Source organism: Vulpes lagopus, chromosome 3 (genome assembly GCF_018345385.1).
Source record: "Vulpes lagopus strain Blue_001 chromosome 3, ASM1834538v1, whole genome shotgun sequence".
Taxonomy (NCBI): Eukaryota; Metazoa; Chordata; class Mammalia; order Carnivora; family Canidae; genus Vulpes; species Vulpes lagopus.
In genome coordinates, this window is record NC_054826.1 from 146,515,823 (window position 1) to 146,530,084 (window position 14,262).

Genomic DNA, 14,262 nt, shown 5'->3' on the forward strand with positions numbered 1-14,262 from the left:
GGATCCTTAGTAGAGTCACACAAAGTATCTCTTTTTATCATGACCCCATTTCTAGAAAACACCCTTATCAAGGACAATAGGGAACCACTCCTTGAGGACGTGTAGCCTAGGGCTTACAAAGCTAATACTTAACTGTGACATCTTAGATCATACCAGGTGTCTATATTTAAGAACATCTATTTTTGTGGGAATAGAGAAGACACCAGTGAGGAGAAAGTTAGGGCAAAGAGAAGTAAACCAAGCTAAGCTTAGAATTAAGTAAGCAAGCTAAGAATTTCATTGTGGATTTTGGTTAGTAGCACAAATAAAACAAAAGGAAGGAAAACCTGGCTCTTTTTGTCTTCTAGCATGTCACTTCCTGGCTGCTGCTAGTTCCAGGCCTTGCCCCTCAGTATCAGATCCAAAGATAGGTAATAGAAGAAACTCCTTGGAGCTGGTGTTAGAAGTTCTCAGGCCTCACTCCAGACCTTCTGAGTCATAATCTGCATTTTGACAAGGTCCCTGTCTGCATTACATGTATGTTAAACTGTGAGAAGCACTTTTTTAAGGTAGAAAGGAAAGGAGGCAGTACCAGGATTTTTAAGAGAATCCATTCCAGAAGACAAGTATAAGAGTAATGATGATTACTTGATTTTCTGCACATATATTTCCTATTTTAAATGTAATATGGTGATATCGCTCTTCTTTAATTGCCTTTCAGTATAGGTTGTTTTCCTCACCAACTGTGTAAATTATCTTTATAATTCCCATGCATCAACTGGGTATTTTTTTATGTAGCTTGAGAGGCATTTAGATGCTCTATTGAGTTTTGTTTTAATTAACATAATAAAAGCCGATAATTCAAAAGAGCAATCTTTGTCTTGCTTATTTTCACATTTCAATTCGGAAACCTTTCCCTAAACTAACATATACCTTAAAACTCCCTACATACTTCAGCAAAACAGAGTGAAACAAAACAAAACAAAACAAAACAAAACATAGTATTCTGAAAGATTTAGAAAAATGTGCATAAACCTGCACTCACGTATGTTGTAACTATAATTTTTTTTAAATCAAAAAAGGAATGAAAATCCAGCCAACATTGCATTTTACCCCCTGAGGGATATCCTTATGACAGTAGGTCGCTTCAATCTTTTAGAAAGTAGAAACATGATAAAGTCACCATTTTGGGTTTTATTTGCCTGTTTCTGTATTAATCAGTTTGGAAATGTAAATCTTTTACCATTTACAACTTAAAAATTTTTTTTAAATCTACCAGTTTTACTACAGTGTTTGTTTTTTTTTATGTCAAGCTTATTAAAACTTTAGCAGTACAAATTATTCAGGTTGCAAGTTATCTAAAGATCAACCAGGTGAAGTTCACATTAAAAAAAAAAAGAGGGTAAACAAAACAACCCAAAAACAATGAAAAGAGGAAAACAACATAAAGGAGATTCATTAGTAAGTCTCTACAACTTAAAGACAAAATAGAAATGAACTTTCCACAGCTCACTCATCTACTTTTGTCTTCATTTACTTGTTCTTAGCTGGACTCATAATCAATTTTTTTTATGACCATACTTTAAAATTTTTGTCATGTACATGGTCATTTTCTTGACCCTTTGATTTTTGGTTTTCCTTTTCCACTGTGGACTTCTCATGCTCCTTATTTTTCAACGTGGAGTACTTTAATTCATTGTCCTACTTTGTTTTCATTTTGAGAATGGACTTTGAACTCTATCAGCCTTTCCCCCTATTATTATTTGAACTCTTATGATTATTTTTTTATGATTTTACTTTTAATAGTATATTCTTTTCTGACCTTCAGAATTTCCTTTCCAGAGTGAACTTTAATGGTTTCTTTGTTTTTCGTTGTTTCTGCTTTGACTTTCTTCTGTCTCTGAGCTTTGTGAATCTCTCCTCCTTCCCCTCCTATCTTTATTTCTTGATGTTGCTCTTCTCTGTCTGCTTTCTGGCCTTCCCCTCTTTACTCTTCTTCTCTGTATCTGTGGTACTCCTTGCTTCTACTGCCAGTTCTGTCATGGCTTCTGGATCATATCCTTCTGCTCCTGCCCCTAATTCTGCTTCTTTCTCTTGTTCTACCATTATAACTGCTTTTTTTTTGGGGGGGGGGGGATACTTTATTTTTTAGTTTCACCCCATATACCACTTTTCCTCCTGAGAACCACAAGCACTTTAAGAATCTGCATAAATATTTCTTACAGGATCCCTTTGATGTTGGGGTCAGATAAAAGAATCTTACTCTATGGGTGACAAAATTAAGGTGATTCTCCAGGTCACATGTTTCTTAAACTATTAAGAAGTGCAATCTGGTTTACAAGTGTTTTTGTAGCTGGCAGAATTAATTTTTGTTGAAAAAACGGGACCATTTTATTGTATTGTTTCAACCTCCTCTCAACTGTGGAAAAAGAAAAGAGATGAGAAGCTCTTTTATTTTTTTCCTTTTCAGAATCTTGCTGGGCACCTTATCTCCTATGTATTTGTCTGTGGGCTCAATGCCTTCTTGATGAGAGTGAGGTACTGGGATGGGGACTGAGGCTACAGGATGAGTAAGGACAGGACCATTGTAACTGCCTTTGGTTGTATCACATTCCTTTCTACACTATGCATCTATTCTTTCCCTTACTTTTCCTTACTTTAATTATCATGTTCATTGCTCTTTGATTTTTATTAAACTTCTCTTTAATTTTGCCCCTTTCTTGATCTTTTCCTTTAGACTCAAACTTTTTCTTTAGCATTCTTATGTTCTCTTTCTTTACTCCTTGATCCCTATTTTCTTTTATTTCCATTATGCTTTGTATTATTATATATTGTATGCTTTGTTTTTATTATATTTATCATCTTTTTTTCTGAATTTCTTCTAATGTCTCTCTCTTTGCTGTTAGGTTTATGATCTTTAGCTTTCTTTTCCTCTTCATTTTTTCTGTTTGGACTCTTGGACATATGCCTATGATCGGTTCTGTTTTTCTCCTTTACTCTAGCTGGATTTCTTTGATTTTCTTTTGTTTCAGTTTCTTTTGTGTAACTCAATCTTAAGCTCCTTTGATTCATCTTTCACCACTGGATACCCTCATTCTTTGGGCTTTCTGAATCTCATGCCTCCAATGTGAAGCAGTTTCATTACATCTGAAATGATCCCTTGATCTGGATCTGGGGGGAGTTCGATAATCCTTGATCCTATTCCTTTAATTTCTTTGCTAGACCTAGTAACTGAAAGTCTCCTCTGATATGAAGCAGGCTGGAAGTTAGTTATCTGTGTGTGTATGTGTGTTTCCTTTCTTTGTCATCAGCTTTGGGAACACTTTTTCTAATTAGGAATCTATCTTCAGGTATAGAAGGGAATTCTTCTGGATGGACAGTACTCTAGTGTTATGCTTTAAGATTTTTTTCAGCCACATTTTTCTTTTTTAAGATTTTATTTATTTATTCATGAGAGACACAGAGAGAGAGGCGGAGACATAGGCAAAGGCAGGCTCCATGCAGGGAGCCTGATGCAGGACATAATCCCAGGACCCCAGGATCATGACCTGAGTCAAAGGCAGACGCTCAACCACTGAGCCACCCATGCGTCCCTCAGCCTCACTTTCACTAGATGTGTTTTTCTTTCTAGGGTGTGTGTATGTGTGTGTGGGTTGGGGGGGTACTTTTTCCTACGTTTCTTTTTAAAATTTCTCTTGAGAAGCACTTGCAGAATCAGAATAGGACTGAGAATCTCTTGAGCTGTGTGAGTCACTGGATGAGGAGGAGGGAGAGCATTTATGCCTTTTCTTTCTTAGTTTGGGAATTAGCTCTCCACAACTATCTAACTTGTTTAGAATATTTGTTTTGTTTACTTGCCCAAAAACAACATGATACCCATCTAAATGAGAAGTTGGTTTTCTGGTTATGAAGAACTATGAACCTTTTGTATCCTTCCCCTTGTCACTGATAAGAGAGATTCTCTGTTGTGCTTAACAGAGAAACTCTCATCTTTAAAATATTTTCTGTTAATAGATTCCCCTTCTTCAATTTCTTCACTGAAGTCACCATCTGAACCATAAAATCTTTGACAATGCTGCAAAACTGAAAACTCTTATAATATAATGGCTTCTGAGTTACTTTCCCTGACCCCTTTTCACCTGTAAAAGACAATAAAAGTTATCTGTGTTTGGGAGAACATCAGAAAAAATTCAAAGACAGCTCTTCCAGCAGGTTGATTAAAAATGGCAATGTCAAAACAAACAAACTCGCAAAACATTGAGGATGCTGAATCTTTGTTCCAATGGCTCCAATACTTCAATCTTTAAATAGAGAACAATCAAGAACAAGTTGATTCAATCAAGGACAACTGATCCAATCCTTTCACTTCTGCACTGGTAGGTACACTCTTTTTTTCTTGGGGTACTGTCCTTTAAAACACTTCAAGTCTATAGCTGCCCAGAAAAGGCAATGAAGCCCACTACTACAGTCATATTTACTGACTAAATCACTACAAAAGTTTTATTTTACTTTTAAAATTAATTTTTCTTTCCATTGTTATCTGATACATTTTTAAATAAGAGAAATAATTGAATGGTACAATAAAAAATTGTAGATTTTTTTAGATTACTAGTTCAAAATTCTAGTTCAAAATTTAGATTCTAGTTCAAAATTTCAACTTACAGGACTAGAAAAGAGCCCACCAAAATACTAAATTACTTGCCCATTGTTTCTCAGCTAGTCCTGAACTGAACCCAGATTGGCACCATACTTTTCCTACTTTAATTCTTAATATTAAGGGTTATAGCTTATGCTCATTTTTGTAAACTTTTTATCTTTCATAATAAATGTAAAACGTACTTCTCTCTTCTTTCTTAAATGTATTAAGAAATTCTTTTCTAGCTATAAACCAAAATAGTTCAATTCTAAGCACAATTTTAGCCATAGCTGTTGCTATACTTACAGTTTTGAAATATTGCCTACATATGTAATATAGTATTAGAATGGTCTTACTATACATGCATTACTATGTGAAAATGACCAGATATCTTACTATTCTTTTATTGAATATTGTGACTGAACAGCTGTTTTATACTACCTCTTATATCATGAGCTAGTCTGAGAAAGATGAACATGAGCAGGTCATGTTTCAAGGGACCCATGGATCATCCAGGTAACAATGATCAAAATGCAACAAAAATATAGGTCTTTTAAGTTATCAAGGTTTTTTTCTGGTTGTTGTTGTTATTGTTGTTTAAAGTAGGCTCCATGTCCAGTGTAGAGAACAATGCAGGATTGAACTCATGATCCTGAGATCAAGACCTGAGCTGAAATCAAGAATTGGATGTTTAACTGACTGAGCCACCCCAGAGCCCCAAGGCTTTTTAAAAATTAATATCACTATCAAATTATATCATCCACAACATTTTCTAGACTCTACCTAAGATTCATAGTGTCTGGACTTCTTAAGGAGGTAACATGCAGACATAGTCAAATTTATGAAAAGGAAAGCTATACATTCTTTTGGACAGTGAATTATTAAAAGAGTGAAGTTAGGGGTTGGGGTAAATTTGGAGAGTAGCAAAAGGTCATGGAGGGAACAGATTGACAGATTCTGGAAGGAGAAAACAAAGGGATTAAGGGACTAAAGAAATGAGTCATTTGCATCTGGTAAATTGGAGTTATGATCATTTACATGCATATATCTAATTAATATTTACAATTTGGGCTGAAAGGAAATTATAAAAATCAAGCACTTATCAACAGTACAAAGTAACCCATGTTTCTAACTAAAGAAAAGTATTTTAGTTGGAAGACTTGTTCATTATGGAAAGTTAAAGTATTTAAAATATAGTTTCAGATGGAAATGATAAAACATACATTTCTCCCTACTTTGATGTATTTTTGAGGTGTTAACCCCTGTTGTTGGTTGTTTTTATTTTGTTTTGTTTTTCTTTTTTTCCTGTTGCCTCCTTCATTGAAACAGCTAGACTATAAAGTAGATGTTCCTCAGGGAAGGGTTTTCAAATCCTTGATTTTTAACATCTCAAATCTAAGATCCAGACTTGAGACAAAAGAATTGGAAAAATATCTTATGGATTAAAACCTGTTTTTCCTGTCCTCAAGACTGAAGATTTGCTAGACTTGGGGAAACGGAGAGAGGTCAGAGGAAAAGAAAAGAGCTCAGATGCTGGGTACCTGAGAAAAGACGTGGGCTCAGCTTTCTTTTAGATTTTTTCTAAAGTCTAAAGAAGTCTAATTTCCTAATATTATTAGTAAGAACTAACGTCTTCAGATTCAATATGATCTATCAAAAACCTTACAACATACTAATCTCAGCTGGTATAGAAACTCAGATCTGCCTAACTGACTGAGCCACCCAGGCACCACCAATTGTACAAATTTTAAGCATGTATTTCACATGAGTGACTGCCAGTGTGTGGAAACCAGTAATCAAGTTTATAAATTATGTCATGGGACACATGGGTGGCTCAGTCAGGCCTCCAACTCTTAATTTCTGCTGTGGTCGTGATCTCAGGGTCCTGAGATAGAGCCCCTGGTCAGGCTCCATGCTCAGTGGGGAGTCTGCTGGAGATTCTTTCCCTCTGCCCTGCCTCTGGCTCACACACTCCCTCTCTCTATATATAAAATAATAAATAAATAAAAATCTTAAAAAGAAAGAAAAGAAACTCCGATCTGAATCTCAGTTGTCAGGTAAATGTGCAGATTGTAAACACACTGCCTTAAAAAAATTCTATCTACTACTAGTACTAGCTAATATTACTGAATTTGTACTGTATGCTGGACCTTGCTCTAAGCCCTATGGATGGCATATTTAATCCTTTCAATAGTCCTCTGAGGTAAATACTCTCACTATGTATATATATTTTTACACAAGGAAGCTAAATAAATTGCCAAACGTTGCAAAGCTTGAACTTTATGTGATTTGAGAACCCTTTACATAATCATTATGCCATTCTGTCTAGAATGAAATACTAAAATACAGCATCTTTAAGGTTACATCAAATCATCAAAATCCAGGTTTCCCCCTAATCTGTAGAGATTTTTTGTTGGACAATTTGAGGCAAATTCAAGAGGGCTGTTAGCCAAGACCCATCCTCCAGTCTCTGTCTCCAGTTTAACTGTAGTTTCCAGAGAAGCAAGTCTACTATGACTTGTTTCCATAGAGCATCTGATCATTGGGTGAGGCCTTTCCCCTGTGCAGGTCACCTATCAACGTGAGTAGACATCAATTCTTCCCATTTGGCTTTGCAGCTTCAGGTCACTATTTTGTTTTTTAGTTTCCACACTTAAGCTTTTATACTTTAATCTACTTTTCTGACCTGCCTCCCCTAAATGCTATTATTTTCCCTAGATTGATGACTTCATTCTGAAATCCAATATTTTGGAAAGAGAGAGAGAGAGAGAGAAAGAAAGAGGGAAAAAAGAACACCCTGCTTTAAGAGAATCCTCTTAAGGGCAACTTGGGTTTGTCTGTCCATGCTGGGTTATAAAGCTTCTCTGCTGCTATCAGTGAAAACTAGCCTAAATAAGAAAGAGAAGAAACAGTGTTTTGTGACCTTTTCTGAGATCACAATACTCCAGTCATATCTGCTTGGAATATGACTCTCATTCTTGCTATTTTTTCCCCATAATATTACAGTTATATGTGGTTTCTTTTCACATCTCTCATCTAGGAATATATTGTTTTGAAGAAAAGTTTGAAAGTTAAACACAAACCTTTACTGAGAGTATTTGATATCTATCTTATAAAAAAAAATGACTGAATAAAGTTAGCCTTGAAGTTCTATTTTTATCCTTAAATTAAAGTTTAAAGAAAGAAAAGGGATTAGCAGTTATTATTAGATTTTTATGTTAAAAATTATGAACTTTCAATATATAAATTTCAGGTTTTTCCCAATAGGCTTTATTACTTCTTCTGATTGTCTTTTCATTTTCCTGTGCTGTCCATCAACCAACTATTTCCTATCCTTTTGGGATTTTCCTCAATTTCTGTTTGCATTACAATGTCATATTTCTTTTATTTTAAATGATTTTAATTTCATTTTTAATATATAGTGAGAACACACTGTAATAAGTTCATTTCACTACTTTTCAGTTGCAAAATAATTTTTTGCCTCCTAAAATAAGTTAAGCATTTCAGAGACTTCAAAGAAAGATTCTCTTTTCTCTTCAAATTTTCTACATTTATAGAAAAGAGATCCATGTGTCCAAGCGCTTTTATAAAGAAGTGTTTAGTAAAATAGAATCACCAGTTTAAAAAGTATTTCTCCTTTGGAATATTTCTGTGGCAAAATTATGTAAAGCAATTTATAGCTTCATGCTCTTATGTTAGAAGAAAGATTGTTTTCTTTCTTCATAAAAAGAGTTTTACTAGATTTTTTTCTGATTATGAAAGCACATGCTTATTTACAATAGCTATATTATTAAAGTAATTCAACAGTTACATGCAGCAAACTTGTACATGTAGCAACATAGATCTAAAACACAGTATGAAGTGGGAAATGTAAGACACAGAATGTGATACCATCTAAGTAAAGTTAAATTTTGTAAGACTACAAACAAACTAGAAGATTTACATCAAATGCATTAACATAGTTGTCAGTGGGGGTGGTTTCAGTGATCTAAGTAGGAAATAGGGTTAAAAGATAGCAAAAGAAGAATTTTCAGGTAATACAGAAGTACAAAGATTTTAAAATCCCCCTCAATCCTACTACTTAGTAATAACCATAGTGTGTATTTTAGAGTGTAGCCATCCAGATAACATACACACACATGCACACATGCATTTTAGAGTGGGGTTATAATCTGATTTTTAATTTTATTTTCATTGAACAGTACAATATAAATGGATTGATATTAATCATTAATAATCGTTGATTGATATAAATCAGTATGTGCATAGATCTGCACAACATATTTAATGACTACCCTATTGATGTATATTTAGGTTTTTCCAGTTTTTTTAATGACTAATGTTACAATTAACATTCTTATACATGTATCTTTATCTATTGGCTTTTGACTAGAAATGCACATTTAAATTATTGAAACAAATTGTCAAACTGTCTTCCAGAAATGCCATTTTTACATTACTAATATGAAAGTTTCTGATTTTCACAAGGTTTTAAATTTAAAACACTTGTATAAGAGACCCCAGGGGTGCCTGGATAGTGCAGTCAGTTAGGCCTGTAACTCTTGGTTTTGTCTCAGGTCACAATCTGAGAGGGTCATGGGATCAAGCCCCACATAGGGCTCTGCCTTCAGCAGAGTCAGCTTGGAGTTTCTCTCTCCCTCTTCCTCTGCCACTCCACAGTCTCTCTCTTTCCCTCTCTCAAATGAACAAATAAATCTTTTTAAAACAGAAAACTAACAAACGAACAAAATTATCTCCATATTCCAGACCATCTAAATGTCCAGATCTCATTAATAGAATTAATTTACTCACAGAGTCCTTTCTGTTCAGTGGGAGGTCAAAGTCTACAAGCCCTATTAATGTCATTACACAGCAGACTATTTAGCACTACACAGCAGCCTTGATCTGACCTATACATCAGGGACTGAGTGAACTACAGCAAGAGAAAACAGAAAGGATGCAACTAGAACTACCCCTCACTCCATTCACATGAATTCTCTTAAGTAGTACGTCAACTTTTTTGCACTTCTACAGGCATCAGAATCTTGAAGTTGAAAAAATTAAAGCTTTTAATTACTGATAGTGGGATCTGTGTTCTAACTAGTTGTGAGTTGTCTATTTTTCAACCTCATTCCCAAAGTGCCTCTTACTAATTTTTTAATGTTCTGACCTCATTGATAACAGTTGAATTAGTTTTCAAACATGGCCTCCAAATCAGACAACAATTCCAGCCAGTGGGGTGGACAGAGCTGGGCTGTGGAGCCAGGCTGACTCTGCGCTTTGTCCAAACTCATTTGCTGGAGGGCCTTAGGGTAGTCACTAAACTTCTCTATCTCTATTTCCTAAGTATTACACAGAGATAAGGATATCCACTGGACTCTAGTATCTAGAGCAAATATTTCAACAAATATTTGTTAGTTAACTCAAAGTAGCAATTAGCAATAATGAATGTGAAATCTTTGGTACCTAGAAAATACTCATTAAGTGGTAGCTATTGTCATAGTAAGATAAGATATGGGGATGATGTTGAAGGAGAGAAGCAGAAGGCAAAATATTTCAGGTAGTCTGGATCGCTGGTAAAGAGTCCAAGATTAGGTGCTAGGGCCAATATGAGTTTGAAAATGTGGAAATTAATATTGACAGTTTGGAAGAAGAGAGGGTTGCTTTGAATTAGCTCAGCATTCAGGGTTACCAACAGCCTTTCCAAATGGAAACTACACATGTGGCTTTTAACAATGTATGAATGTAAATAATCAACTCATCAAGGTAAAGTCCTTAAGCTTTTTGTACCCAATATTGTTATACCCAAAGACATATCAAAGAAAGAATAAATTCATGTTTTTTTTAATGCTACTATGTGGCAGGAATTTAAGTTATAATCTCTTTTCAAGGCACATCTTTATTAAAAGGGAATTATTCAAAGCCATCTGAATGGCAATTACTATATAAAGGCTAATTGACCTAATTAATCTAATGTGGGTCAATGGCTCTATACTACCCAAAGAACATTTTCAAATGAAAGGGGGGAAAAAGGAATTCCAAAAGGAATTTCTTAAAGTGAACATCCTTAAATTTAGTGAGTTTTATTTATTTCTTGCACACAGATATAATATTGCTGCGTATTATATTGCTGGAGTGACTGAGCTGGGATAAAAAGAGATAGACTAATTCTCTGAGGATCCTGAGGAATATTCTGTTCATCACTCAGGGGAAGGCACTATATAAATTACATTATAACAATACTGCCTCTTTCTGATAACGTAGCACTGAAAGAATTCAACATGACAAGAAGTCAAATTTACTATCATACTGTTTTGATTCTCTTGGTGATGTGATAAAGTGCATGCTGATACCTGCTTTTTATTTGATTAACTTCAGCTTCTTTGAATGCCAACTTGTTCTATTTGAAGTACTGACTGCCAAATATAAACTGGGACTGATAATATCTGGGCCCTATGACTGAGAAAAGAATGCATAATACACACCTGTGGTAGGCAGAATAAGGCCCCCAAAGATATTCATGTTTTAATCTCCTATATTTGTGAATATGTCAAATTACATGGCAAAAGAGACTTTGCACATATGAAGTTAAGGATCTTGAGATGGGGAGAGTATCCTAGATCATCCAGGTGGGCCCAGTGTACGCACGGGTGTTCCTATAAATGAAAGAAGCAAGAGTCAGAGAAGGAGATATAGGGATGGAAGTAAAGGCCAGAGAGACAAAGAGAAAGGGAGATACATATGAAGATGCTACACTGCTAGCTTCAATGGTGGAGAAAAAGGTCACAAGTCAAGGAATGTAGGCAGGTTCCAGAAAAGGAAATAGATTCTCCCCTAGAGCCTCCAGAAGAGATGTAGCCTTGGATTTTAAAATCAAGCTACCTTGGGACGCTTGGGTGACTCAGCGGTTGAGCGTCTACCTTCATTCAGTTCAGGGCGTGATCCTGGAGTCCTGGGATTGAGTCCCCCATCAGGTTCCCTACATGGAGACTGCTTCTTTCTCTATGTCTCTGCCTCTCTCTGTGTGTCTCTCATAAATAAATGAATAAAATCTTTAAAAATAAAATCAAGCAACCTTGATTTTAGCCCAGTGATACTGATTTTGGGGCTTCTGACCTCTAGAAGTATAAGTAATAAATTTGTGGGGTTTTTTAAGCCACAGAGTTTTGGTAATTTGTTAAAGCAGCGAGAGAAACTAATGTGCCACCTTTGGGCTCATGGCACAGAGCTACACTGATGTCATTTTAGCTGGATTGAAATAACTTTCCCAAACTGTATCTATAATCTAAAACAGAGCTGTGACATAAACCAGGGAAGCACCACAGCAGAAGCTCTTGCTTTGTCTTTTATTCATTACAAGCTCACTTTGCTATTTATTCTGAGACCTTTAGAGAGATGGAGTGTTAGTGAGGGTTTCTAAGTGTGGGAAGAAATCAGTCCTTTCATGAGTTAATTCCCCCCTCCTAGAGTTTTAAACCCCAAAGATATTTTCTAAAAAGATATTTTCAACTATAAACAATGTCTTTCAATCATCTTTACCTCTTTTCTCATACTGAAAATTAAGCAAGGATAAACCACTTGGAGGATGAGGAAAATGTTCACAAAGCCTTTAGAAAGTGGTAAGTGTCTTCACTGGGAGTCACTGGCCTGGATATGCCCTTGGGCTAATAGGGTAGAATGGGAAGGAGTTTTGAGCAGCTGATCAAAATCTTACCTGGCTGAAGAAATGGCACCATCCCCACTCTCACCTATAGCAGGTTTACTCCAAATTTGAGCTGTTAACTGCTATTCCACATCCCTTCTCCACATCAGAACTTCCCTGGCTATCACTTGGGAAGGTTTCTGTATGACAAAGTCATGGCAGATTTATTATTTTCTTGATGTTCTGAGTGTGCCACCCCAGCAAATTCTTGAGAATTCAGGGAGAGTTTGCCAGAGGAAATGTATCTGTCACATACCAAGCAAAGCCTATTGCCAAAAGCAATCAGAGAATGGGCAGGTTGTACGATGCAAGTTTGGCTTTCTCTAAAGTGCACAGTTATTATTGAGCCAATAAAAAGGCCTGTTAACTGATGACATGATAGTGAATCCATTAAAAGAAAGGAAAACAATGAAAATGAATAAGTGCACATTTTGATTCTGACCATTGCAATGGTCCCAGTGAGCAAGAAAAGCTGGAGGAATCCAGTGAGGTAGCATGCATTCTGATGAGCATGGGTGAACAGTGAACAGGATGACACATACCCAAGTTCTTGGAGTAACTCAAGTCTTAGAGGAAGACTAACATCCAGAAAGAGGTAAAAATGCTAAAGAAAATTAAAAATTTAGAGCAGGAGGAGTTCTGAGAAGGGAAAAACCCCAGCTCGAAAATAATGATGCTAAGTTAACATATATTAGCAGTGAGGAAAATAACTTCTCCACTCTTATTTTACCACTTTTTTTTTTTTCTGAGTGAGACAATGAAGACTGACTGAAAAGGATGGAACAAATGTTAGTAAAAAGAATTGGAGGGCAGCCCGGGTGGCTCAGCAGTTTAACCCTGCCTTTGGCCCAGGGTGTGATCCTGGAGTCCCGGGATCGAGTCCCACATCGGGCTCCCTGCATGGAGCCTGCTTCTCCCTCTGCCTGTGTCTCTCTGCCTGTCTCTCTCTCTCTCAAGAATAAATAAATAAAATCTTAAAAAAAAAAAAAAGAATTGGAAGGCCAGCTTGTACATGATTCCACATCTGAACCACTGCATCCCAAGGGAAGGTAAGACGATAGTTTGAGAAACTAGGCTTTGGCATCAGATACACATAGCATCTACTTTATTCTCCTGGCAAGTTGCTTAACAGCTGTGAATTTCAGTTTCTTCCCTTTAAAATTGAGATAATAGTCTACCTCATAGGGCAGGTGAACAATTCAACATAAAGCATTTTAACCAGTACCTGGCACATAATAAATACTTGATGCACAATAGCTTTCGTTTTATCATTATTTTTATAGACTATATAGTTGAACTGACACCAGAAATCTTTAAGAAATTGTGAATGAAGAATAAATATTGTGAATAGGTAGTCAATAAACCTATAATTAATGATATTAAAGATACTTTTACCAGTTTTCAAAGTAAATAGTGATCTCTAGGAATAGCATAGGTTTGGTAAATTCATGCCAACCTAAATGCCTTTTCTTTCTTCTAAAGGGGTATATATATACTAGAAATCAAGGGAGTTTTATAGACAAAGAGTATTGGGATTTCAGCCTCACCAAGAATCTCATGACACCCTTATGAAAGAACTGTGCATTGGCTGTTCCAGGTAGGAAGATTTTTAACTTGTTGAATAATAACAGTGTTACTTAAGAAATTTTATAACTCCAGAGGAGGGTTTCCAGGAAGAATAACTTAGAGGTTGGTCCCTCAGTCCTAAATTGTTCGACAGTTTCACTAATGACTTTTATGCTAACATCTGCAGGATGCTGATTAGTCAAAGAATGCTACAATTCAAAAGTTTCTCATATGGCCCAAACAACAGACTAAATATAGAACAATATGGAATTTATCCACAAAATTCTAGTCTTTTACTTTAGTCTAATATCAAACTCTGTAAGCAATGTATAGGGTACATGTCTAAGCAGCTTGTATTATTTTTTTAAAGGTTTTATTC

General features: G+C 35.7%; 1 pseudogene; it reads right to left on the bottom strand.

The window, feature by feature from the left end:
* Nucleotides 1-1,548: 1,548 nt before the first annotated feature.
* The window catches only part of LOC121487151, a 42,787-nt pseudogene continuing 30,073 nt past the window's right edge, over nucleotides 1,549-14,262 (bottom strand).